The sequence below is a fragment of the Macaca mulatta genome, chromosome 14 (assembly GCF_049350105.2).
Source record: "Macaca mulatta isolate MMU2019108-1 chromosome 14, T2T-MMU8v2.0, whole genome shotgun sequence".
NCBI classification, from domain to species: Eukaryota; Metazoa; Chordata; class Mammalia; order Primates; family Cercopithecidae; genus Macaca; species Macaca mulatta.
The window spans coordinates 115,513,967-115,539,722 of NC_133419.1; positions in this window are offsets into that span (position 1 = coordinate 115,513,967).

The following is a 25,756-nucleotide window of genomic DNA, read 5'->3' on the forward strand; positions in this document are numbered from 1 at the left end:
GGAAGGGGAAGGGCCATGAAGGTGAATCCAAAACAGACTGTACCCTCAAGGCAATCATGGCTGTCTCTCTCCAATCCCTTCTCCATCTTGCAGCCAGAATGATCTTTAAAATCTGAAACACAACTATGATTATGTTACTCATTTACTTTTGAACTCTTCAATGGCTCCCTATTGCCTTTATGATAAAGTCCAAAGTCTTTTACTTGGCAGGCACGACTCTCCTAGGTCTGAGCCTGATTCCCCAGCCAGCTTCACCTTCCTCAGTCTTCATCTCATCTCAGACTCCATGATCCAGCTACACTGCCTCATTTGTAGTGCTCTGGAAGGTGCCTGTCCTTTCTTGCTCATGTTGCCTTCACACATGCTATTCCTTTCGCCTGGACTACTCCTCTTTCCTCTTCTCTTTGTTCCTTCACCTGGATCACTCCTACTTATCTCAAGTCTTCACCTAGACGGAAATTTCTCTAGCATCTTCCTCAATCTTTCCAAACTTCTAAGGGTTAGGTGCCCTACCCATGTGCTCTTGTAGCATTCTGAATTTCCCCCATGATATGCATCATACTTCACTGATACTGCCTGATTACCCATCCATCCTCCTGTCCAGATCAAAAGCCAATGGAGGACAGATAACACACTTTCATTATTGTACAATCTCAGGCAACTAGTGCAGTGCCTAACATATGATGGGGCCCTATAAATACGGTTGGCCCTCCATGTGCAGGTTCCACATCCACAGATTCAACCAGCAGAATAAAAAATATTCAGAAATAAAACAATAACAAAAAATGATACACCAATAAAAATACAGTTTAACAACTATTTATGTAGCATTTACATTATACTAGGTAATCTAAAAATTATTTAAAGTACATGGAAGAATATGTGTAGGTTACATGTAAATAATCTGTGATTTTAAATCAGGGACTTGAGACTCTGTAGATTTTAGTATTTGTGGGGTATGGGGAGTGGTTTTGGGACCAATCCCTAGTGGATACCAAGGGGCAACTATAATTGTTGGGGATAAGTAAAAGATTGAGTGAATGAATGAACAGATGAAGAAATGTTCAACTTATTAATGTGATGACATTTCCACAAATAATATAATACTGGGAAATATTATGATATATTAGACAGGATAGGTTATATTATGCTGCAGTAATAAGCAGCTCCCAAATTCCAGTGTCACATAAAAACCAAAGTTTTATTTCTTGCTCTCATTCTATTTCTACCATGGGCCAGCAGAAATATTCTGCTCTATGGTATTCTCATTTAAGAATTCTAGCCCTAGGAGGACCCCATCTTTGTGTTTCCATGATTGCTGATGTAGGAGAAAGAGGACACAATAAATCTTGCACTGGCTTTTAAAGTTTCCACTCTGAAGTGACACAAACAATTTCTGCTCTTATTTTATTGTTCAAAGAAAGTCACATGACCACACAGAACTTCAAAGGGGCCAGGGAAGTACAATCTGACCCCATGTCCGGAAGGAACACTGGAAATATTTATCAGAATTCATGCTCTTCACAGAAAATCTGCGAAGAAAAGTCCATTTCCAACTGAAAATGTCTGGTAAAGGATTTAAGAACAAGGTGGCATTTGACTTAGACTTTGAAGGATGAGCAGGCTTTTTAGGCCACCTAGTTTAGTTTGCTGAGCTTTGATTCTTGATCCTGGGAATGCGTATAGCTTTCTTCATTTTCACTTCCTACCCCTATAGCTGGAAAATTTCCTAGGCTCCCTGTTCCAATAATTATTCAAATAAATAAAACAAAGTTCCATCTCTCAAGGAGTTTGTGGTCTAGTAGAGAGGATAAGTTTTGAATGTGTACAAATATTCATAAAACATTCATGAATGTGATACGCACAATGAAAGTAGAGCAAAGCAGGAGAAATTCCACTTGGAGACATTAAATGCTACTACTTGGAGACGGGCAGCATTTTGAGAAGGCAGAGCTAGGGCCAACAGTGAAGAGGGGCTTCGGGTAGAGGAATCAACATGGACAAAACCATGGGAGTGGGCATTTGCAAAGCCAACTAACTGGAAGAAATACCCTCCAGGCTGGCCAATGTCCTAAACGCCGGGGCAGTGGGGCAGTGGGACAAAATGGGAAACCTCCTGAAATTGAGGACCTTCAGAAAGGAGGGGCACAGAATAAGAGAACAGCATTGTTTTCTTCTCACTAAACCCTTCTCTGAAGGTTCAGCCCTAAGAGCCACCACTAACGTGCAGCAATCTTTGGGTGGCCTCTAGGAGGTTGCCTCTGCTTTTCATATCTCACAATGAACCTCAAAGATTTGCAAAGTGTGCAGCCTCCTCTGCCCCATCTGTCCCCCACTTCACTCACAGTGCATATAGATTTGCAATCTTGGTGGCTACTTCCTCCTTTTCAATAAAAAGCAGACAATTCTAGGTCTGGAGATCCTGAAGACCCTGGATTCTGTAAGAAAGCCTGATCTGGGATATTGCCTCCATCCCTGGAGATGTTCCCCAGCCCCAGGGGACTCAGGGCCACCATTTGCTGGGGCCCAGGGACAAGCATAGCCAGTCCTGACCATCTACTCTGCCTGGACCTCCTTCATTGACCTTGTCCCATTATTCTTATGACTTGGTCATTTTCAGATCAATCTAGCCTCAGAATAATATGTCAGCTATTATGGTGGGAGTGACAACGATGAGGAATATGACGATGTTTATTGTTAATTTTCATTTTGTCAGATTTTGCTTTGTTTTGTTTGTTCAAATTGCTGTTGCTGGGGACTTATTTCCTGAAGCCAAAGTTTCCTGCCTCTCACTCGCTTCACACTTTGACTCATTTATTTTTCCTATTTCCCCAAAGACCTTTTGACACTTTGAAAAGTGTTTTACTTAGATACAATCCTGGTCTTTTACCTTGTGTTTCTTCCGTTTCTCCCTTCTTGCTTTTTATTAATAAATCATAAAGAAAGTGTTTCCAGGCAAACATCACTCACTGAGTAATAAAACCTGGGGTGGAGGACAGAATGGAGCAGAGAAGTAGAGGCTGGGGAGCCACAGGAAAGCCTTTCCTGAGCAGCGCGCCGCATGCAGGTGTGAGAGAAGCCACGCGAGAAGACCCCCACGCAGCGTGGCTTCATGGGGCCAGGAGGCCTCCTTCACACCAGCTGGGAGATCTCACCTGCTGGGAGATGGGCTAGACTTTGCAATTTTGCAATGCTCTGCTCATGTAGATGAAATCACAGGCTCCTGGATGTCAGTGCTAGAAGAAAGCGTGCAGATCCTCTCCTCCAGCTTTTACAGATGAGGACACTGGGGTTAATGACTTAGCCTAGATGAGTCTGTTAGAAGCAGAAGCTGGATCAGAATCCAAGTCCAGGGCTTTCCAACACAGATTTTAGTGTTTCCTTTGAGGCATGAAGTGATGAACCCCGAGAGCCCACCCCAAGCTCTCTTCTTACGTGTCTCACTTTCCCTGGGGGTCATTGTCACCAACACTCTGACAACTCCAGGTCTCCCTTCTTGCCTCAATTCTAGACTCACAGGTGCATTTAATTAATTGCAAGACATTTCGACCCGAATGACTCACAGTCACCTCAAGCTCTTTCTTTAATCTCCTAGTAGTTAACACTGTTAAAACTCAGTAACTAAACTGTAAAATCTCAGATTTCTTTAAACTGTTCTCTTTTCCCCAGCAACCACATTCTACATTGAAAGCTCTCTCAAAGCCACCCTTCCATCTCTCAGTTCCCGGTTTCCATTGCCAGTTCTGCATTCCAGGCCTCCTCATTCCTCTGCTACCCTGCTTGTGTCTCTGCCTTCAGGCTCTACCCTCTCCAAGCCGCCTTTCAAATTCTACCAAAGACATTTTCCTACAACTCAAGCCAGATCATGTTCTTCCTGTGGCTAAAAACTTAATCACCCCCATGAAGGCAGATCAGGCTTGGAGGAAAGAGGCTGGGGGATATAGAAGAAAACCACTAGCACAGGGTCTGCGCCTGGGCTCTCAACTAGTGTTTGATGAATGACTGAATCTGTAATGAGAGCACAGGAGGGCTGTACAAAGAAATGGAAAAATCGTGGCCTTGCAAACATTTTCCAGCCCTGCCACGTACGGTGTGACTGCAGGCAAATACTGAGCCACTTGGAAATGCAGATTCTTAAAAGAAGGTGACACTTAATACCACTCGACTTAGCTTACGGATTGTCATGAGGATCAATGAGAAAAAGGTGAGGAAAGCTGTTTAGGGCATAGAACAACATGCCAAGAGAAACTATGGTTATATCAATTTTGGAAAGAGTCTGAGGACACTCATGGCCGGATTCAATGGCAAGTGTGGTCCTGGACAAGTCACTTCTCCTTTCTAGATTTGGAATGACATCTATAGAATGACAATGTGGGACCAAAATATCTCAAACCCCATCCTGCGCTGACTTCCTGGGATTTTATGTTCAGATCCAAGGCTCCTATGTGTCCTCAAGGAGGCTTGCTTATTAGCTGTTTCAGTCGGCTGTCAAGAGCTGGGGCCCTGATCCCATCTCTGGATTTAGCCTCACTTCCTGGGCTCCTGCTTTCAGCTACTAATAAAGAATGAGAGCTCAGATTTAAATCTCATTCTTTCCTTCTTCCATCACATGTGACACAAGTTTCTGTCAACCAACCTAAGTGGTTAACTTTAAAAAAAAAATAAGATGGGAAAAATTATAATTAAAGAGCAAATTGGACCTCGTTCTGAAAAATGCCTTAATTATCCCCCAAGGCTGGCTCTGGTACACACGCATCAAAGGCCCCAGCAACCCCAGATCAAAGCTTGGAGCTGGGTGTTGTGGCCAACTCCTCACTTGTTTCCATAGCAGTTGTGTTCAAAGGAACAAAAGCTCCGAGTCCACAGCTGGGAAAAACTCTGGAAACCTCCAGCCTGATTCTCTGGGGCTCCTCCAGTCACCTCCTAGGGCGCAAAGGGTAAACTTCAGCAGGGAAGATCCTCGGGGAAATTAGGCTTTCTCCTTTCCCTGGAAAAGGTTTGGGCCAAGAGGATTTGAGATGGAGAATGGGAATACAAGCCAGGGTTACCCTAGGGATTCTGAAATTGGGGGTATAAACCCCAAGCATTCAGATCAAGCAAACAAATCAAATGCATAAATGCAAGTAATTCACACTGACAAATTGGGTGCCTATGAAACTACAAGTCATAGCTCTTTGTGACCGTTGCATCCTATATGGTGAAGGCTGCTAGTTCCTGCTTACAAATCTTTAATCACTCCCTACTGCTTCCAGAAAGAAGTTCGACCCCTCATTCTGGCCTTGGAGGGCTCACAACTTGCCCACTACAGACATTTTAATCTTTCTTTTCCACAGTCCCTGCATTCCAGACAAACCATTTAATTCACATTCTCTACTGATTTCCCGTGCTTTTAGAAATTCCTAGGTTCTCCACACTCGCTCTTCGTGATCCTACTTTCTTGCGTATTCTTTTTCCATTAGTCAAAATCCTCCCTGTCCACAGGTAACTCTGTGTTTCTCATATAGAGAAACATGAATGAATAAACTCATTCATTTATTCAGCACACTTTCAGGGGGATTCTCTCATGGATAAGACCCCATTCAATGGCCTTTGAACACAAAGAGGAGTAAGAATGTCCCCTACAGTAGAAGAGTTCACACTCGAGTGCAGGAGATAGACATGCATTCAGTAGCCACATTAAAGTATAAAGGCCAGGTACAGTAGCTCACTCTGGTAATCCCAGCACTTTGGAGGGCCCAGGTGGTCAGATCACGAGGTCAGGAGTTTAAGACCAGCCTGACCAATATGGTGAAACCCCGTCTCCACTAAAAATACAAAAATTAGCCGGGCATGGTGGCGCACAGCTGTAGTCCCAGCTACTTGGGAGGCTGAGGCAGGAGAATCGCTTGAACCCGGGAGGTGGAGGTTGTGGTGAGCTGAGATTCAACAGAGCAAGACTCTGTCTCAAAAAAAAAAAAAAAAAAAAAAAAAAAAAAAAAAAAGAAAAAAGAAAAAAAAGTATGAAAAATACTATCTCCAGGGCTGTCGGGCAATATGTGAGTCACAAAAGTAATTTAAAATTTTCAAGTAGCTACTTTTTAAAAAGGTATAAAGAAACAGGTAAAAAATATATTTTATTTTATTCAGTAAATCCAAAATGTTATCGTTTTAACACATGGCACTAGATATATTTCAAGCACACAAGCGTCACATGTGGTTAGTGGATACTATATCAAAATGGCACAGATATTGCCAGGGAAGTAATGCATTTACTCTAGGGAGTTGGGAAAGCTTCGTAGGGACTTGGTGAATGAGTGAGTTTCATCTGGTGGAGAAAGGATGGAATGCTTTCCAGTCAAAGGGAAGAGTCTATAGAAAAGGCAGAGAGGAGGAAAGAGCATGGCATGTCCCTAGGTGTGTGGGGAGGGAGCAGGCAGGACGCACTCTAAGGAGTGACTAGAGGTGAGCTTGGAAAGGAGGCCTCGTGTGTCCTCCAGTGGAATGTGCAGAACTCACGCAACCTGCTCTGTGGTTGAAGAAGATGATCTTGGCACCTAGGCTAAGCATGGGCTGGAGGTAAGAAGGACTCCAGGGGCTAGGCGGGGGACTCTTGCCTAGATTATTGCTATTGCCTCCTAATTTGTCTCCTTGCTTCTGTGCCTAATTCGTCTCCTTGCTTCTGTGCCTAATTCATTGTGGTCTATTTTCAATACCACAGTCTGAGAGGTATGGCTAAGACGTAAATTCGATGCCGCTACTCTGCTTACACCCTCAGGACGTCTGTCTCACTCACAGTAAAAGCCATGGTTTTTGGAGTAGCCCACGGTGGCAGACAGGGCTGGACATTATGTGCCTGCCTACCCCCATTACCTCCACAACATCATTTCCCCTTTCTTTCCCCCCATTTACACTGGTGTTCTGTTAGTTTTCAAACACAGCAGACATATTCCCTCTTCAGGGCCTTTGCACTCACTTGCTGTTCCCTCTGCCTGAAACGCCCCTCACCTGGATCCTGCACGGCTCACTCCCTCACAGGCCCCACATCTTTCTCAAATGTCACTTTCTTCATAAGACTTTCTTTGGCCACTTTGTCTAAACTGCTATTTCCTCTTTTTTGCTTTATTTTTCTCCTTAGTCCTTAGCACTGGCTAACATACTGAATGTTACTTATGTGTCTTGTTTCTTACCCAGTAGAGTTTAATATCCAAGAGGAAAGGGTTTTTCTTTGTTGTAATCACTGCTGTTTCCAGCACCATGTCTGGCATGTGGTAGGCAATCAATATACCTTGGTGGAATGAATGAATAATGAATGGATAGAGACAGGCAGGCCCAAGGTGTCAAGGGAGCTGTGGGAAGGGGCATCTAAGCCACTTTGTGTGGAGGGGAGGAGGGCCTGAAAGGTTTCCTGGCAGAGGAAACACCTGAGACGTAAGAGTTCAAATTGGCTATGAGAAGAGAAGATGGTAGGGAGGGCGTAACAAGCAGAAGGGACAGCAACAGCCAAGACAAGGAGGAAAGAAACAGCACGGCACATGAAACCACACACAGCTTGGTTTGCTGGAGTTAAAAGTGCATGCTGGGGAGGGGCGGAAGACGAGACTGGAGAAGTAGGCTGGGGCTAGATCACAGAGAGCTGTAGCCAGTCGTTCCATGGCAGGGGGCTTTGACTGGAAATAGTTCCATACCTGCCATACCTGGAACTAGTTCATTCTTGTATTTGTCCAGAGATCACACATGGGAAAGACAGAGCAAAGCCAAGACCATCAATTGAGGAGGTTATTGTGGAAGGCCAGGGATGAGACAATGAGAGCCCAGTGGTAGTGGAAATAGAGAGGAAATGGGAGAATTGAGAGAAGGATAAAATTGGCAAGATTTGGCAATTGACTGGTGTAGGAGAAACTTGCATCTCTGGTTTAGGTGCTGGTCCTGCCAAGTGAAACAGCAAAACGAGAGTGGGAATGAGTTTGAGAAGAAAGGTTGTAACATGAGACATTTCCATGAATATATCCAGGACATGCTCAGCCATATTAGTCTCAAACCGGGGCCAGTGATGCTGGCTAAAGAAATATTTTGGGAATCAGTAGCAGGTAGATGATAAGAGGAGCCTGTGTGAGTCAAATATAAGGGACAGGCACCCAAAGCAGCCTGTGATTGCTTAGGCAGTGAGTGGGGAAGAGAAGTAGAATAATAGTGTAGAGAAATTTACATCACCGCGAGGGACACAGTGTGGAACATGCCATCCAAAAGGCTGAGGAGAGATGGAGGGTTAGGGCAGGAAAGCAAGAATTAGCAGAAAGGTCAAAATCTGATAAATGAGCAAATCTGGTACAAAAAATATGTCAAGGAGGGTGGTTTAAGTCTGGGACCATGAGCAGCAAATAGGGTGAAGCCTGAGGGAGAATATAGTAGCCTAAAGGAGCTGTTGTTCAAAAGAAGCATTGATTTTCATATTCTTTCTAGCCACAGAATCTCTTCCTTCAAATAGCTTCTAGAAGGCTAACAACTAAAACAAATAACAAGTAGAGCTGTTCTTACTGAAGCTAGTTTGGACCCCAAACATAACAAGTAGCTCCTAGTTTTCCTCCCATCCTTGGAAAGTTCCTGAAACACAGGAAGATTGAAAACTGTTTGTGTAGTGTAAAGAATGGTGGACTGCATGTGGTTCATCCATTAACCAAACTGCATGCAGCTGGAAGTCTGGAGAGTGCCAGCCGCAGGTCCACCTCCAACTACTTTGTGATGTGAGCAAGTTGCTTTCTCTCCTTTATGAGCATAAGAGATGGTGGGGGCACAAGATCTTTGTACCGGCCCCTTTCTGCACTAATATTCTGCAGGAATGCAAAGGACACAAAAAATGGCTAAAGATAAGGTCAGCCAGTCCTGCCGGTCCTCTCTCTCCCCCAGTGCCATTTATCCCTCTGCCCACCCTACTCGCCAAGCTTTAGGAAAGGCTCTCCACTTTTAAAGCACTGCCCTTAACACCTTGTTACCTCTAACAATAACATTTTTACCAGCCTGGTCATATTTTTGTCTTCCCTGCCCAATGACTATATTTTCCAAGAAAACAAGCTCCTTCAAAATGCACTGCCCTCTGCCAAGCAGGGGAGTGCCACATTATCTGCGGTGGGCACTGGCATTAAGGAGGAAATGATTTTTTTTCATCTGTCCAAGTCAATCTTTCCCCAACACTTGTAAAGCTGATTGCTGCCAATTTCTAGCTGGAGAAACACAGCCATTTAGAGGGGGAGACATTAGTCACTAGAAGATACTTACAACATTTAAAATGGGGCTTTGCTTTTTCCTTTGTTTATTTCCTTTAGGTTGTATATTTTTTATGTTTTTTCAGTGTTTGCTAGCACTGCTGTTTAGGAGGAGGGAAGTGGAATACATGTGTGTGTTTAATATACACACACAATAAAATATGTTTAGATAATATACATGTAATATACACACCATATATGTATATAACAATGTATGTGTTCATGTACATACTATACATATATAGTATGCATATATAATGCGTGTGGGGAGAGAGAGAGAGACAGAGAGAGAGACGGATAGAGAGGGAGAGAACCCTCCCTTTTGAGCTCATGGCCCTTCATCGCTGTCCAGACATAAAAGGAAGCAGAAAGTCTAGCAAGCGTGTGCTAAGCGCCCATCCTGGCCTCTGTGCTGATTCTCCGTATCGTATGTGCCAGGCACTTCCACATTTACCTCTTGCAACTCAAGCATGGGAGAAGGGGAAAAAAGAAATAAAACACTTCCTCCAAAGAGCATAGCCACGGGAACCGCAGGACTGAGAGCAAATAATGATTTCCTCCTCTGCTTTTTAAGTAAATACTGCTGCACAATGAGCTATTGGGCAGGACAGGTGCAAAATAATAGACTCTTTTTCTGGTCGCCCTAGCCCCCACGAGGCCACTGCTAACTGCATCAGGTACTCAATTTTCTTTTGTTATTTAAAAATGTGTTTGTGGATTCCTGGGGGGCAGGGGAGGAGTGGGAAGAGTCCTATTCTAGAATCACCAAGAGAATGGCTTAATTTGTATTTTTGCTTTATTAATGGAAAGCTACCTGTCGGTCCCAGGATTTCTCTACCCAGGGGAGCTTTTAATGCGTCTGTCCAATGCAGTGGGGCTTAGGGGGAAAAAAAAGCCACTCTTATCAGCAGGCAAAGTCTTACGGAGAAGGGCAGCACACCCAGTGGAAATAGCTGGGACTATCAGAGAAGGAATTGGACTCCTGCTGGGATTTGGGCAAGCCCCTGGACCTCCCAGGCCTCAATTTTCCCTTCCATGAGAATGGGAGAATAATGCATATCTTATCTATTTCAAAGCACTCATGGTGAGGTTATTTTAACCTCATGATAGCTTTGAAATACCTTAATGCCTCAAAAGGGTAAAGAGGCACAGTAGTAATAAAAATGCAAGGGGTTATTCTTAATAATGTTTTCATTCAATTGGGTATAATTAATCATTTATCATTTTCTATTCTGAAAGCAGTTTGTCACTTCAGGTAAAGTCAGACACAATCCCAGAAGCATCTAGCTGGAGAGGACATGAGAGCTCATCTCATTCAGACCCTCACTTCCAGATTAAATCACATGGTGATGGATTCAGGTCTTTGCATCATATATCCCTCACAAGTATCTCTCATTATCAAAGGGGAACAAAAAGTCTAGAGAGAAAACCTGGAGCCTCAAGCAAACATTTCTGAAAATACTTTACTGCCCTTGTTAATTGAAAAATATATAGATTATCTCCCATTTGCCCACCCCTTGTCCATCGACAAAGTAAGAGCTATTTGAACAATCTGAGGTGGGAAACATGAGGGTGCTCTTTTATTCTGTGTCCAGCCCCCTTTCCTTGCTCTTCCAGGGTGACAAAGCTACAGAAGTAATACTCCAGGAGGCAAATACGGTAGATCGGGCAGATCTTCCAAGGATGGGATCTGTCTTTAAATATAAAAGGTTTAGAGAGCTGAGTATGAATATGGAGCTATTCTTTCCTTACTCTTTATGTAGCACTGAATCAATTCATGGGAAGTTTGAGGGGCTAGAGGAGTCTTTCCCTAGGTGTGAGCTGAATGATCTCTGATCTGCTTCTTGGAGCATTAACCCCTGGAAGCCCCAGCTCTCCAATGACAGCTTCCTTCACACTCCTCTTTCACACTGCCCATCATCAGTATTTACTAGTTGGGCAGGTCCCTTGGGGTGAAAGAGCTGCTGAGACCAGGTGGGCACTAAGGCTAGGGGACCAAGATCTGTGCTGGAGCCACACTGGGGAGGCACAGTGCATCTAGCAGCTGGGGCCCACCTGGTCCCCCAGATCATCTTCCCTTCTCCAGGCTAGCGTTGCACCAATGCTTACTTTTCTTCTCAGAGGGATCCCTAGAGAAAGAGAACCTACACTACCCCGAAATCCAAATTTATATTTGTCACTTGGCAAACTTTGCTCAGTTTTTTTCTTCACCTCTGTCCTCCTGGCTTCTATGTGAATAATATATTAATTCATTAGCATTCATTAAAAACTCTGTTCAATTTGGTTGAGCAAATTAGCAGAAACTATGGCATTTAGTTCGAAGGCCAGGGACATTTTGAGGAAAAAAAAGGGGAAGGTTCAGGGACATGTCTACAGGTGAGGGTACTAGAAGTGGGGGGTCAGGTCCATTGGGCACAGTGGTCAAGGGCTCTGATCACCTGGGGGCAGCAGCAGGACAGTGGGTGCTGATGGGATGGGCAGGTGCAGTCCATAGGATACCCGTCCATCTGTGTGAGAGACACAGAAACCAGTTCATTGAAGACAAACTTTATCTACCTCACTGTTTTGTATATGCATAGATCTGACTTTTTCACTAGTCTGGAGCAAGTGGAGAACAGGATTTCAGTAGAGACATTGCTCTCACTTTGGTGTCAGAAAGCTGAATTTTACTTGTGATTCTGTATGTCCTAGCTATGTGACTTTGAGTTTGTTATTTAATCATCAAGCCTTAGTTCCTTTCTCTGAGAAACAGTGATAATGATAATCCCTACCTTGTAAGATGATTCTGATGAAACAATGAACAGAAACTTGAAAAGTACTGGCATATAAGTGGTTCACAAAATTAGACATTGTCTTAGTTCTGGCAGCTATAACAGAATACCATTGACCGGGTTGCTTAAACAACAGACATTTATTTCTCATAGTTCTGGAGGCTGGGAAGTCCCAGATCAGGGTGCCAGCATGGTCAGGTTCTGGTGAGGGCCCACTTCCTAGTTTGCAGGTGACATTTTTCTTGCTGTGTTTTCATGCAGGGGAGACCAAAGAGAGGAAGCAAGCTCTCTAGCATCTGTTCTTATAGGACACTAATCCGTCATGACAATCACTTCCAAAAGGCCCCACCTCCCAGTACTACCACACTGGGAATTAGACAGCAACATATGAATTCTGGGGGGACACAGACATTCAGTCCATATTTGGTATTGTTACTACCTATCTCCTTCCTCTCCTTATTTAAAAGGCTCTCTGCTTTTAGACCCACTATTGAAAACACATTTTAGAATTGTCTCCTCCATCCAGCCTGCTTTTCTAATATAGTTCTTGACATCAACTGAACTTCCAGAAAATTCTTTATCAAGAATACTCTTAGCATCAAGAAAAAGTTAAAGGTCTCCTTAGAAATATGGGCAGAAGTTACAAACATCTAACTTACAAAGAAGAGACATAACTGTTCAATAAACCAAATACATACACACAAAACGAACTTCAGCCTTGATAGTAATAAAGATGCAAACAAAAATCAATTAAATTATACTTTCCGTTTTCCAAAATGATAAAAGATTTAAGATATGATGAAGTAAGTGTTGTCAAGGGTGTGGAGGGGCAAGATACTCATACACTGTTAATGCGAGTATAAACTGATAGCACCTTTCTAGAGAGCAATATAACAAAATGAATCAATAGCCACCCTTTGTACTAAATTGACCCACTAATAAAACAAGAAAACCTAGAAATAGACTCAAATACATGTACTAATTTGGTGTATGATGAAGATAACATTTCAAATGAATGGAGTGAAGATGAATTATCAATAAACATAGTTGGGACAACTGGGTAGCCATCTGATAAGATATTAAGTTGAGTTTCTAGCTCACTTTATGTGCCAAAATAAATTTCAGGTGGATCAAATATACAAATGTGAAAGAGGAATCCATAAAAGTACTATGAGAAAACATGGGAACAATCATTAATAATCTCAGTGAACAAGACTTTTCTACTAAGATGCCTTAAAATTTGTTTCTATAAATATGTGATTTATTAGGTGATATAAGACAATAAAAAATATTACTGTGTGAAATCTAGCCCATGCTTGTGATAACCATGACTAATATTTCTGTAAACAGACTCATCTGCCAACTTTGGATTTGCCAGTAAAGAAGTTTCAATGAGCTGCTTTGATTCCATCATGCATTTGGAAATGCCTTCCACAGAGAAACATGGCCATGACATAGGCAGATTATGGTCCAGTGGTGCAAATCTGTATTTGATGTATTTGACACTGGATTCAAAGAAACTTCTATTTTGCCTATATCTGGCTTCTCTGCCTCTGAATATGTAGGGGATAGTGGGGAGAAGCAGTCATCTGGGAAAAAAAAATCTTCTTAATACTTTCTACAGTTTCTTTTTTTTTCTTTTTTTTTTTTTTTGAGACGGAGTCTGGCTCTGTCGCCCAGCCCAGGCTGGAGTGCAGTGGCGCGATCTCGGCTCACTGCAAGCTCCGCCTCCCGGGTTCACGCCATTCTCCTGCCTCAGCCTCCCGAGTAGCTGGGACTACAGGCACCCACAACCGCGCCCGGCTAATTTTTTGTAATTTTTAGTAGAGACGGGGTTTCACCGTGGTCTCGATCTCCTGACCTTGTGATCCGCCCGCCTCGGCCTCCCAAAGTGCTGGGATTACAGGCGTGAGCCACCGCGCCTAAAACCACTGGGTTTTAAAATTTGGAGGGAGGGTAATACTGTAAATACTTAGTATATTACAAAACCTCAAGCAGCATCAGGGCAACATTCTATAACCAAATACATTGTTATTTCTGCAGCATACAAACGAATCTTCACAGCAAGCAAGAGGGATAAAACCACACATGCGTCCAAGCCAAAAGTTTCACACCAAATGAGTTTTAGCAATGAATTTGTGAAAATGCTTTCAGTTCTCAGAGTATTATGGATAAGAGAATGGGGGCTAAAATGTAAAGAGTAACTACAAATCAATAAAGAAAAAACAACAATCCATTAGAAAATGGGCAATGACATAAATAACTCACAGAAAAAGAAATACAAATGGCCCTTAGATGAATGAAAAAAATTATCAACCAGTCCTATTACTAATAAAATAAATGCAAAACAAACCTACAAGATAACAGTTTTAGATATCAGATGGATAAACATCTGAAAGTTTGAGAGGATATTGGTGTTGAGAGCATAAGGAAACGTGTAGTCTTTTATGTTGCTAGTAGGCACACATTGTGGTAAAACTTCTAAGAAGATCTATTTAACAAAATCAATAAAAATTTAATGAAGTAAACAATTTCACATCTAGGAGTTTATTCTAGATATACCCAATGATAGGTTAAATACATCATGTTATAATATACACATAACATACAGTACAGTATTAAGCAGCACCTAAAAAGAATGTGATAAATCTTTATGTACTGATATAAAACAATACCCGACAGGGCACAGTGGCTCACGCCTATAATCCCAGCACTTTGGGAGGCTGAGGCGGGCGAATCACAAAGTCAGGAGATCGAGACCATCCTGGCTAACACGGTGAAACCTCGTCTCTACTAAAAATACGAAAACTTATCCGGGTGTCATGGCGGCGCCTGTAGTGCCAGATACTTGGGAGGCTGAGGCAGGAGAATGGCTTGAACCCGGGAGGCGGAGCTTGCAGTGAGCCGAGATTGCACCACTGCACTCCAGCCTGGGCGACAGAGCAAGACTCCGTCTCAAAAACAAAAACCAAAAACCAAAAAAACCCCAAAAAACCCAAGATATGCTGTTAAGAAAGCAAATAAGAACCAAAGAAAACCAAGGTGGAGTATACACTGGGTTTATTAAGGTACAATTTGTAGAAAGGGAAAGGAAGAATTTGATGAAATTGCCACTTTTATAGGTCAAAATGATAATGTACATTAAAAAAGTAACAGTTGTTGTCCCTGGGTAGGGAAACTGAGTATCTGGGATACAGGAATATGACAGAGATTTTTCAGCATATATATATTTTTCATGTATATCATATATATAGATATATATGCTTGAATTAAACAAATATTAGGTCTCATCCTATCTTAATCTCTTTCGTATTTTCATTTTTTATTCTGTCTGTGCTGCTTTAGGGGTAATATCTCAGTTATTTTCTAACTCACTAATTCTCTTTTATTTTTATACAGAGATTTTTGTGAGATTTTATATATATGTATATTATATATGTAATATATGTATATGTATATTTAATATATGTATATGCATATTATATGTATATTTAATATATGTATACACATATATGTATATTTAATACATGTATATTATATATGTATATTATATACATATACTTTATATATATGTATATATGGAGAGAGAGAGAGGGAAGGAGAGAAAGAAGCCCTTTTGTATTTTGGCTTAGGTGCTACTGCTAAGGAAATAAGAAAAAATTAAAAAATAATTTATTCACATCATGATTTAGAGGATCAATTTAAACATTCAACAGTAATAGTAATAGGTTAGTTAAATAAATAATGACATCTTTATGATGGACTAACATGCAGTCATCAGAAATCAAGTTGTAGAAGAATGTTTATACTCATGGAAAATAGTTTATGGTATATTAACAATTTTAAAACATAGACTAGAAAACAGAATGTTGCCATATTCATAAAAATAAAAAGTAAAAATGATATATCACCATGTGAGTAAATACACCAAGGAAAAGACAAGAAGGGTCTATATGAAAATATTCTTCTCACAATTATTCACTGAGTTCTTACCGTGCGTGAGAAATTCTTCAGGCTGCTAGGCATAGAAGTCTGAACAAAATAGTTATAGTTCTGCTATTCATGGAGCATAGTTTAGCAGAAGACATGCAGAATGAAGAGAGAAAAAATAAAATTATATGAGAAAGAATTTTAAGAATTACTCCAGACTGGGTGGTTAGAGAAGCTTCATTGAGGAGGTGACATTTAGGTTAGCCTAAATGGTCCTAGGACCTGAAGGATAAGGAGCCAGTCATGCGGAAAGAAGTAGATGAACATTCCAGGCAGGTGGAGCAGTGTTTGCAGAGATCGAAAAAGTGTACTGTGTTCATGGCCATGAGAGGAATCCAGTGAATGCAAAGCAAGGGAGAGAGGGAGAGAACAGCACAAGTGAAGATGGAAAAGGGAGGTCAGACATAGCTCATACAGGAGCTTACAGCTAAAACAATGAATTAAATTTGGTTATAAATGCAGTGTTGTTGAGAGTTCAGCTATCATTATAACTGCACACTTTTTCCTCTGGTTGATTTTAAGACCTTCTCACCATCTGTGGTATCCTAAAATTCACTATGATGTATGTAAGAGTGAATTTCTTTTTGTTTATATTGTTTGGACTTGTAAGGACTCTTAAATCTGCCTTTAAAGAATTTCAAAAAAATTCTTAGTTGTTTTCTCTTCAAATATCACCTCTGCCTCATTTTGTCTCTCCTCTCCATCTATAACTTGAAATAAATAAATATCAGGTCTCATTCTATCTCCTAGTCTCTTTCATATTTCCATTTTTTACTCTCTGCTGCTTTTTGGGTAATATCTGAGTTATCGTCTAGTTCACTAATTCTTTTTTATTAGCATTAAACCCATTGAGTTGTTAAACCCATTGAGTCTCTATTACTGTATTTTTCATTTCTGAAAATTCCATTTGTTTTTATTTCAAATATTCTAGGTTGTGTTTTATAGTTTTGTGTTCCATGAAGATATTTTTTCATATTATTATAAAATGCTTCTGTTAATTTTATAAAAAGTTTCTGTCAGACTGTTTTTGCTGTCTGTTGTTTACGCTGATTCTTCCTTATGATACTTTATGCTTTGTATCTTGGTATTTTCTGCTGTGTTCTATTCATTATCTTTGGAAAATTATTTCTGAGACATCATTGAAGCATAGTATAACTTCCTTCAAAGATAATATATGTAGGTTTTGTTTTGTTTATGCCTCTGTGTACTTCTAGAGTTTGGCCATAGCAAACCATATTCCCAGCTTTTTAATGTCCCTTTCAGTTCATGAGAATTTAGCCCACTAATTTACTAGAGGACCATTTTGTACTTACTTCTATAAGAGAGCTTATTTTTTCTCTTATGAATCTGTTCAGAGCTGGGGAAATTGGCCTTTAAATCCGTGGGGTGGGGTGGCTACACCTGCCTTTTGGTGTCCCAGCTTTTTGTGGGGAGGTGTCCTATTTCATGCTCACTTTAGAAAGGCTTAGGAATTTGGTTATTGTCTTCATTGTTTGATAAGTTTATAATCAGTTCACCCAGTTCAGCAAATACCACTGTGGCAAAATGCACCATTTGATGCTCGGGGTTCTTAATTTCCAATAGATTTTGACATAGTTGTTATTTACCGTAAGATTAGCCCTTTGATGCCTTTAAGAATCTTTTAAAAAAGTTATTCATTATATCATGCCTGTAATCCCAGCACTTTGGGAGGCTGAGGCGGGCAGATCACGAAGTCAGGAGATCAAGACCATCCATGGCTAACATGGTGAAACCCCATCTCTACTAAAAATACAAAAAATTATCCGGGTGTGGTGGCAGGCACCTGTAGTCCCAGCTACTCGGGAGGCTGAGGCAGGAGAATGGCGTGAACCTGGGAGGTGGAGCTTGCAGTGAGCCAAGATCGTGCCACTGCACTCCAGCCTGGGCGACAGAGCAAGACTCTGTCTCAAAAAAAAAAAAAAAAAAAAAAGTTATTCATTACAATTAGTTGTTTTCAACATGAGACTTTCCAAACAATGTAGCCTGCCTTATCCTCAGAAAAAGAAGTTGATTCTAAGTGCAGTTGGAAACCACTGAAGGTATTACACAGAAGAATGATTTTATCCAATTTACTTTTTAAAAATTACTCTATGATATGAAGAATGGAATGGAGGAGGCAAGAGTGAAGTCAGTAGGCTTAATGAAAGACTATTGAGTAATTTAAGCGAGCAGGTTGGTTCGAGCCAGGTTGTGACAGTGAAGAGGGAGCAAAATAGGTAAGTTTAGTTATATTTTGTAGGTTAGAATAGAAGGGACTTATGGATAATTGGATGTTAGATAAGGAGATGGAGTCATTCGCAATGACTCCCAGGTTCTGTCTTAAACAACCATTTGAATGATGGTGTCATTGAGAGGCTGCCATGATATGAGGATATAGCAGATGATGCGAGTTTGATTCAGGGTTGTGTGTGTACACTTATGTAAGTGTTTGTGTATGTGTGGAAATAAAATTCAGTTACAAGCTTGTAATGCTTAATAGGAGAGATCCAAGTATCACCACTAATAGTGATTATTTCTGGATGATGAGATTGGGGGAATTTTCTGTTTTTCCACATTTTGACTGCTAAGCATGTATTTTATTTGTTTTTAAGGAAAAAATGTTGTTTTAAAATAGAGGCAGCCCCTGTATACTACAGAAACTATAATTCCTTTTGAAAAGTTGAAATTGATCATCTTTGTATTAACATTCCCATCTGTTTCCACTTCTGTATATTATTTGTGTATGTTTGTGTGTATCCACCATACTGTAAATTACTTTAGTGTCTGTCAGAGACCATGTCTGATTTATTTCTTATCACTTTTCCCTAGTATCTACCACATCGCAGTGCACATGGTAGATGCTTAATAACTGCTGAGTAAATGAAAGCTTTTACAGATTAAAGATACTCCATAGCTAGTTTTTCATTGAATTATGGATTACACTGCCCAGAAGGATGTTGCAAATCACGAAGCAACATGTTTTTCCATTCAGGCATTCCATTCCATTCCCAAAACTATACCAGGCAGAACCTACTTTTTCACGTTAAACCCAGAGAAACTAAGGTGGAGGCTGAACTTTGGAGACTCACTCACATCTCTTCCACTTGAGTCCTAGATGGGCTCTCTTTTCCCAAAGGCAGCAACAAACTGAGCATTGCAGGAACACCTAACCGGCCCAGGCCGGCTTCAGTGACATCAACCTTAATGCATTAGCTTGCCTATAGCTTTGCAACAGCACAGATGGTATGAGAAACCCCTCGCTGCTATGGACTCCCAGACATACCATGGGCCTCCCTTCTACCATAATAAGCTTCCTCACTCTCCCACAAGAGCAGACTGTATAATGATGACATTTCACTCAGCAAACCCTGGAAGAGCGTAGGGGTTGGTTTCCTCTTGTTTTATTGTTGTAACTACTGCATAAGTATAAACCTTCTTAGAAATCCTCAGAGTGTAAAGCCTGAGACAGAGCAATCTCTCTGGAGCCAGCAGGCTCCTCACTCATCAATTATGCACATGCTGGTGTCATTCTCAGGGCTGGACTATGGAAAAGCCATATAGCGTAGACAGGTATTTAAAAGTCAAATTCTCCTAGACTCTCGATGGGATCAAAAGCAAGATGTACAGTGCAAGCCAGAAAGTGAGAAAAATGCTCTGGTTTCCATAACTCTCTTCACCTCTCCTAGAGTTTCCCTCTCTAGCTATAACCTCACCAGTGTAAAAATTGGGAGATTTTCCAGTGTTCCTGCAAAGCGATGCCTAGTGCCCATCCTGCTTCAATGCTCTTGTTTTGGCAGCTTCCCAGAGGGCCTGTGCCAAAGCCACAGGCTGTCTGGAGAGAACACCCAGCTGGCCATCCCGAGGAACACCACCACAGAGACACTGAGTCAGGCCCAGCCAAGCAACAGCAGCTGTTGCAATGGGACTTCGGGGAGTGGAGGCCGCCTAGTGCTCTGTGTTAGCAAGGCACTGAACAGCATCTGCAAACCGCAAAAAGCCAATGCATAATGCAGAAGTGCATGCTCCACTTTCTACCTCTTTCTTCATTGTTCTCCCAGGAAATGTAAAATAGAGAGCTTGGCCATAGTTTCTGCCTACAGTTATGTCCTTAAATACCCCTGTCTATGGCATTATTTTCCTATACCCAGGCATCTTTGAAAAGTCAAGGCAATGCATACTACAATGGAGCTAAAGCATGGTAGCGGGGAAAAAGCATGGCTGGCTTTCAGGTAATTGGTTCTTCAGGCCTCATTTTCTATATTCCGAGATCCCTGAACAAAAGGCACTAGAGGTAATGGTGAGGCTGAGTAAAGAGAGGAGGTTCTGGTGCTGCTGGAGCTCTGGGTGTGCCATAGCTTGACCTAGGCACTAGGCACCAAAACCCCAGCCTCCACTCCTTTGCTGCTCCCCTTAGACTTCTATCCAAAGCTCCCAGAGCTCAAATGAAAGCAGCAGGCAAAAAGTCAAATACTTCATTAAAAGCAGCAAGAGACTCTATTGTAAACCTGCAGCTTTTGCCCATCAAAGATCAGACACTGGGATCCAAATCGGTTCTGGTTTCAATCAGAGATCAGATACTGAAGGGATAGCTTGTGGTGTGTATCTTTTCAAGGTGCTGCAGAAAGCCCTTCTGTTTCTCCTGTTTTTACCTGATTTTTATACCCTGTAGAGACCCTCAAGAACTGCTGCTCATAATACACAGACACACAGACACACACACACACACACACACACACACACACACACACCCTCATTATGCTAAGCAAGGGAGAAGCCTAGAAAACACTTCAAAAGGTAAGCAAAGTTTTGAGTTTCAGGTTTATTGAATTCCCAGAAATGCTGTCTCTTCTCCTGAGAAACGGTAGTGTTTGGAAACAACTTTAATCTGGCTGAAGAAAAGAGAAAGAGGGAGGAAAAGACACAGGGAGAGAGCGCGCTGGCTGAGGGAAGAGATGGAGGGAAAGAGAGAGGGAATTGTTAATTTCAATTGATTTTCTGATAAGGTTTCATATCCTGAAGTGTGCTTCAAATCTGAGGAGTGACATCTGCTGAGATCGCCCGTCAGTGTCTGAATTCTCCTGAATGTAATTAGATCTGAGACAAGATAGAAGACTCAGTACGGTGGCCCTTAGGGAGGAAATGGTCTTTGAAAAGAATTATGTTAATCAGACTAGCCTTCTTCTTGCATCTGTTCTGCTGTTATTCTGGGTAAAATTAATAGGTCTAAGGAAGGATCTGATCATAATGACAATCTGGTCTTCACAGCAGGAGGTTTTATAAAGGAGTTGAACTGTGCCTTGTTGAGAATACTTAAAGTAATTAGTTACAGGGCTACTCACTTTCTTTCCTTTTTAATAATAATAATGGTTATTACTGTTTACAAATTAAAGAGTCTTACTCTAGATGAAAGGAATGCTGAAACGGAGACTCGGGAGTAGACACCTGTACCTTTATGCCTCCTGCTGGGGTTGAGGATCCTACAGCAAACCCCCCTTTTTTGTGGCTTGTCCTCCCTTTTTCACCTCCCCACCAACTGATCCCTTCCCTCTTTGCTCCCCAAGGCACCGCTAGAAACAAAGTGCTTAGCGTTTACGGTGGGGAGGAGTCAGCAGAGCTCAGGGCGGAGGCTGTGAAGTAGGTGCTCAGTAAATATTTGCTGGTAGGATGGAAGAAAGAGATGCAGAAAGGAAGAAAGACTAGAAGTAAAAAATGAAGAAGAAGAAGAAAGAGGAAAATAACAAAAGGAGGAAGAAAGACTAGAAGTTAAAAGGAAAAAAAGAAGGAAGAGAGAGAGAAAGGAAGAAGGGAAAGAAGGAAGAGGAAGAAAGGAAAAGCATTCTTATTGCCTTACTAGAAGGTGTAACTTCAAAGGAGGGGCAAGGGTTGATGTCAAAATTTGTGTTCAGTTCTCTTCTCTGTAAGTCTATAAACCAGGGTGGGCAAACTGACAGCCAGCGGGCTAAGTTCTGCCCACCCCTTGTTTTGGTAAATAAAGGGGACTTTTTGGCCTATAGGTTTACATAGTGTCTATAGCTGCTTTCACACCTACACCTGCATAGGCTGTATGGCTGTCCCAAGCCCAAAAATTTACATGTGGCCTTTCATAGAAAAAGTTTGCTGATCTCTGTTATCATCTCTTGAGATAATTTGATGTTAGGACACCCTCAGTGGGACTGACTTTTCGGAATACAACTGTATGATGTTTAGAGACAGGTAGTCTCTCTTAGGGGTGTAGGCAGTGGGGTAGGGTGAGGAAGGAGGGATGAAAGAGGGCGAACTGTTTTTTGGGCTTTTTTTTTTGAGACAGAATCTCACTCTGTCACCCAGGCTGGAGTGCAGTGGCATGATCTCGACTTGCCGCAACCTCCGCCTCCCGGGATCAAGCGATTCTTGTGCCTCATCCTCCAGAGTAGCTGGGATTACAGGTGCACACCACCATGCCCAGCTAATTTTTGTATTTTTGGTAGAGACGGGGTTTCACCATGTTGGCTAGGCTGGTCTTGAACCCCTGACCTCAGGTGATCCACCCACCTCGGCCTCCCAAAGTGCTGGGATTACAGGTGTGAGCCACCGTGCCCAGCCTGACAGTGAACTGTTAAATTTCTGTCTTCTCCATCTGAGAACACATCCCAAGAGGTCGAGATGCAGTGTGTCTGGCCCATGTCCACAGGGCTGAAGGGCGCTGCAGAGGGGGCAAGATTGAAAACTGAAGACCTACTTTGTCTCCGAACAAATTGTCACCACTCAATTTAATGTGGATGTACAACTGACAACACAGAGTGATAAAAGAGTGAGACAAAGAGAAGACTAAGGTCCAAGATCTTCCTCATACTGACTCCATCATCCTAGCCAAACCATTCAACATAGGCCCAGTCTTCTGAGCTTATCTTCTCTCTTGTGAAATGGAGAGGAAAGTAATATGACTTTATAGCTTTGATGTGTTAGATAAGCAAAGTGTTTCAAATATGTTGAAAGCAAAATAGTTTTCAGCAGTTATTACATAATAGTGATAATAGTAATTTTGTAATAATATGATGGACCTGGATAAGCCACCGTTTGTGTGCTGTGAAAGGGCAGACTACAGTCTCCTGAGATCTGGCTCTAACAGAAGATCCTATGTCTAAAAGGCATTTCTGATAAAGCGGAGCGTGCTGAGGCGTCTTGAAACTATAAGACAATGAATCCTAAATCCAGTGGCATAAAACTACAAGCATTAATTTCTTGCTCACACATCTGACAGTCAGCTGGACTTTAGCTGATCTAGAACCAGCTCAGCTGGGCTTAGCTGCAAGTTGTAGATCTGGTTCAATGAGGATGTTTTTCTCATGCTTTTTGGACCAGCAGTTTCCCAAAGCATGCTCTTTTCACAGCGATAGTCAGGAACATATGAACCCAGGCCTCTGCTTGCATCACATCTGTTAACATCCCTTTGGCCTCAGCAAGAAATAAGAAAGCATGTTCCTCTCACCATGCAGCCAAAGCAAGTCAAATGGCCAAGCCCAGCACCCATTGGGTTGGGAAGAGTATTCCTCCTTGGAAGTCAGTCAGTGGGAGTGAGGATTTGCTGAAAAATAATCTACTATAGAAGACAAAGCACTAGCTAGGTAGTGCCCAGCATACTCTTGAGCCACTGGACCCAGTTATTTAAATGTGCTGCCATTTTAGCACACGTTAGTGGATCATCAATGGAGGTGGGACCGTAGATCCACTTGCCAATTCGGTGAACAGCTCACCTTTGGCCTCGCATTTGTGTTTTTTCACATCTGTGACTGTGGACTGCCAGGCAGAAAAAAAACTGCACAATTTCTCCAATAACTCAAATTCATTGATCAACTTTTATTTAAGAATCTGCATGATTTAAGAAAAAAATTAATTTCTTTTGAAAACATAGTTGTAATAAAGGCGCAGGAGGATTGAAAATAATGGTAACAAGGAGGCAGAGGGAACCAGGACCAAAATCAGATTTCAGCAAGAACTGAGGTCACCTTAAATAAGAATGACAGCCATGGGCAGGGGGTCCTAATTAATTAATTACACCTTAATTGAAAAAAACTGCCTTTGTTCTTGTATTGTCCTCACTGTCCTCTAGAGCTGTGGGAATGCTGTGGCTTCTGGGGAAGGGAAGGGAAGGGAAGAAAAAGGGTAAAGCCAGTTCTCTGTGTTTCTTTCTCTGTCTTTTTCTTTCTCTTCCTCCTGCTCCACAAGAGGTAAGGGTAAGGTTACCATAGGATCCACAGCTTCATAAATATGCAGAAGAAAGACACAAATCAACTTGAAATCCAAAAAAAATAATTAAAATATAAATAGACTTGTTTGTTTCAAGGATTTGCAATGAATGCTTGACTCAGTCTGAAGATTAATCAGTGATGGGTAATTATACTTGCACACACACACACATCCATGCACACACAAAGACAACCCTCGTCCCCTTTAAACAACATGAATACAAAAACAGTGTGAGTTTTCTGGTTCAAACGGAGGTGAAGTCACCTGAAGCTCCTTGCTGAGTTGGAGAGTTTGCTTCGTATCTGCTGCTGAGCCACCAGCACATGAAGAGGTCATGGGTGGAGCATCGCTGTTATCTACAAGCAGCCTTCCTTCTCCCTCCTTCCCTCCCTCCTGCTCTTCTTTCCTTCCTTTCTCTTTCCCTTCATTATTTTTTTCTGCATTTTCTCCCCGGAATTTTTTTTCGCTGCCAAAGGAGATAAGCAATCTATTGGTCCACAGACATTTATGAAGTTTTAATTACTGCGCCAAGCTCTACAATAGACAATAAGGTGAAGAAACCCAAACTCTGTCCTGTAGGAACTAGGTATAGAACAGTTTTCTCAATTGTGGGTCATTTTGGCCCCCTAGGAGACATTCAAAAGTGCTGGAGGCATTTTTTATTGCTGTGGCTTGGGGTGGGGTGGGTGTTATCAGAATTTAGTGAGCAGAAGCCAGGGAGACCGCCAAACATCCTAAAATACACAGGAAAGCCCCAAACACAGAATTATCAGGTCGTAAATGTCAATAGTGCTGAGGTTGAGAAACCCTGGTTTAGAAGGACAACCAAAATACAAACACGTTAAAGGTGAGTTACTCCCAGGCTGTGACAAATAGGGGCCCGCATGTTCTATGATACTTGGCTTCAGGCAAACTGTAGGTTTTGTTTCTATCTCCAGTCTCTGGCTTTCTCCAGCTCTGCAGGCTCCCAGCTTGGCTGTCACCTTTAAGAACATGGAACTGTTGATCCTGGTTGTAGTATTAGGAATAAAGCACCTCTGCCCTAATGCACCAATGCACCATTCCTTGAACCCTTCTAGTGGCTCAGTGTTCAGCCATCTATCCATCCATGCATGCATGCATGCATCCTTTTATCCAGCCAGCAGTATTCATGTGGCACTACTAGAGTTATTCAAACTCTGCTAGGTACATCACCCTCTCAGACAGGACTTATTGGGAAACAAATCCATGTTCAACATGTGAATTGGAAACAACCGTGGCTGAGTACTCCATGAAAGTGGTTTTGCCTGACACCCATGGGCGAACGTGCCAGTTGCCGCCTCTCTGATTAATGCCTCCAATTCCCCATCTGTTCAATGGGAGTATGACTCCCACCCATTGCACTGTACCTCAGGATATGTACCCAGGTAATCAGTCTGGTCCACTGCTGGAGGAAGAAGAAAGGCATGAAAGCGCAGTAGCATCCTGCCTCTGCCCCACACTAGTTCTGTAGCCTTGGGCATGTTTCTCAAACTGTCTGTGCCTTAGTTT